At 42.7% G+C, this 3103-nt stretch overlaps 1 pseudogene; it reads right to left on the reverse strand.

The window, feature by feature from the left end:
• Nucleotides 1–225: 225 nt before the first annotated feature.
• Nucleotides 226–1141, reverse strand: LOC138844957 (small ribosomal subunit protein uS2-like; annotated as a pseudogene).
• Nucleotides 1142–3103: the final 1962 nt, after the last annotated feature.

Here is a 3103-nt window from a genome sequence, read left to right on the forward strand (position 1 = left end):
CCTCCAATCAGGAGCAGGTCCTACAGTTTATTGGTTGAACTGGAGGCAGCTGTGTAGAAGCTGTTTCCTCCTCTCCCAGCACCATATTGTGGGAGAGCAGATGCATAGAATAAGTCTTAATTCCAGTAACTTAGTCTAGTCTGAGTTGCTCCCCACACAAGTTTTTTTTTTCTGTAGAAACTGATGTTTATTTTCCGTCAACCTCATTTCCATGTTTGCATGAGAGCCGTGACAAGCAGCCTAAGACCACTCAGTGGTTGTTCCCACCCACTCGGTGGCCTAAGCAGTGGGCGCTGCAGATCAGTCTTCAGTGGCGGGCTGAGCACTCCAGTCCTCAGTGGGGAACTGCTGAATAGGCACAGAGGGCACCTGCACGCCTTCGGACCAGTCAGCAACCTCAGGCTGAGTAGCAGTGAACTCAGGCACTGGGGCCGTCCATTCACCCTGAAACTCCTCCTTGGTCACAGCTTTTTCAGCGGCGGCCTGCTCTTCTTTTTCAATCTCTTCAGGATCTCTGTAGAAGTAGAGATCAGGCATGACCTCCCAGGGGTGTTCACGGGAGATGGTACCACGCATGCGCAGAACCTCCCGGGCCAGCATCCACCACATCAGACCCACTGAATGGGCTCCCTTGTTGTTGCACGGGATGGCAATGTCCACGTAGCGCAGAGGCGAGTCTGTGTTACACAGAGCAATGGTAGGCAGGTTCACGTAAGATGCCTCCGTGAGAGGCTGGTGGTCAGCCCGAGGATCGGTAACCACCAGAAGCCGTGGTTCCCGGAAGGCTGCCTGGATCTGGTTAGTGAGGTTCCAGGTGTGAAGCGGCCAGCAATGGGAGTAGCTCCAGTGGCAGCAGCAAACTTCAGCACAGCTCTCTGGCCAGTGTTCCTGGAGGATATCACACTGACATCAGCAGGGTTTTCAATGGCCACAATAGCACGAGCCGCCAACAGCAGCTTCTCCCAGGTCCTCTTCAGATTGATGATGTAGATGCCATCACTCTTCCTTTTGTAGATGTACTGTTCCATCTGGAAGTCAAGGTTGGTGCCACCTAGGTGGGTTCCTGCTGCAAGGAACTTGAGGACGTCCTCCTCCTTCATTTGCAGACATCAAGGGCTCCGGACATTGTGACAGCTTCCCCTTAAGTTACACCAGGAATCAAAAACAACGCCATATGGACCCCTCGCTGGGTAGCGCGGAAAGGCGTGGACAACTTTTGAAGTGGAACTACAGGGTATCCCTGGAAGCCATCTTCTTGAAAGATCATTGTTTCACGAAATTTGTTGAGCATTAGGTTTGGAAGATACCCTACTTCTTAGAGGCTGGAATATAGAGATAGAGATTACCTATATTATACCAGTTGTAATCAAGGATGGTGTCTCAATGGGTCTTGAAAGCAGCCTGTTAACTCAGCAAACATGCACTCTGAAAACAACTGAAAATGAAATTTAATAGTTGTGTTTACATATTCATAACTCGTCAACAGTGGGATGAATATCTATTAACATAGGGAATATTTAATAGAATTGAGAGGGGGCATAGAAATAAATTGGTCATGCTTTTGCCTAAAGATAGGAAACTAAGCTTACTGGAATTAAAATTTGGGAGAACATTAAGAATTTAACTTGCTCTTTTAGAACTTAAATCTAAATTTTATTTTTAATCAAAGAAATAGTGATACATAATTTTAAGACAACTAATACAACAAGGATTATAATTTTAAAAATAAATTATTTTCCCAAGTCTCTGATAATATTAATTTAATATTGACAATAGGTAAATATTTTTGGCGAATGAATTACATTGTAAACTATGCTAATATTTTCTTTGATATACAAATTTTTCTTGGGAGACACTTGCCCTTCCCTCATTCCCTGCCAGATTGCTTTTCTCTATAGTTCTTATAGAAGAACTATAAAACTCAATAATCAGGTTTCACTCACTCCTCAGTATCTTGTTTGGAACATAACCCCTACTATTTAGATTAGAGCGCTAATGGAATTACACTGGAGACTTCTCCTTCCCTCCTCTGATGCAGACTTCTGGGCTACAGGTCTATTTGCAGTTGTCATTTTTTAAAAAAAAATTATTTATTTGAAAGTCAGAGTTACACAGAAAGAGGCGAGGCAGAGAGAGAGAGGTCTTCCATCCTCTGGTTCACTCAACAATTGTTCTGCTTGGCCAGAGCTGTGCTGATCCGAAGCCAGAAGCCAGGAGCCTCTTCTGGGTCTCTCATGTGGGTGCAGGACCCCAAGGACTTGGGCCATCTTCTACTACTTTCCCAGGCCACAGCAGAGAGCTGGATCAGAAGTGGAGCAGCCAGGACTTGAACCAGTGCCCATATGGGATGCCAGCATTGCAGGCAGCAACTTTACCTATTATGCCACAGCACCAGCCCAGCAGTTGTCATTTTTATGCAAATTTTACCTATTTCCTTCGTTGAGGGTCCCATTTCCTCTTTTCCTGGCTTTTCTTTTGGTTTTCCTAAAGCATATTACCTACTTGCTTCTTGAGAAGGATTTCTTTGACTCTAACACTTCTTCAGCTGTCTTTGCCTGATAGTACTCCTCTCTGAACTTTGGGTGTTTAGTATCACTCAGAATTCCAGGTCAGAAATTCTTCTCAGTTCATAATTGCACAGCATTGGTGAAATTTCTTGCAGCATCTTATCCTGCTATTAAGAAGTCATATGCCATCTGGCTCCCAGGCCTTTGTATGTATTTATGACGTTTTTCCCCTAAAATGACTTAAAACTTTTAGGACCGAATATTCTGGTACTCTGAAAATTTCTGATGAAACATGCTTGTGTTGTTTTATTTTTTCACTGCTATTCATGGGCACATAGTTCTATTCTGAAAACTCATGCCTTTCAAAAGTGGGACATTTTCTTATATTGTTTTTTGCTAATTTGTACTATTTTCTGTTTTCTATCTTATTATTATCCTTGAGAAAATCAAAGTTTTAATTCCATATCTTCTATTGAGTTTATGCTGCTAAAATTTTAGAATACCATAAATCCCTTTTATTTCTCTAAAATTGCTTTAAATATTCTATTCTTTTTTTATTTTATTTATTTATTTTTTTGACAGGCAGAGTGGACAGT

Source organism: Oryctolagus cuniculus, chromosome 13 (assembly GCF_964237555.1).
Source record: "Oryctolagus cuniculus chromosome 13, mOryCun1.1, whole genome shotgun sequence".
Lineage (NCBI taxonomy): Eukaryota > Metazoa > Chordata > Mammalia > Lagomorpha > Leporidae > Oryctolagus > Oryctolagus cuniculus.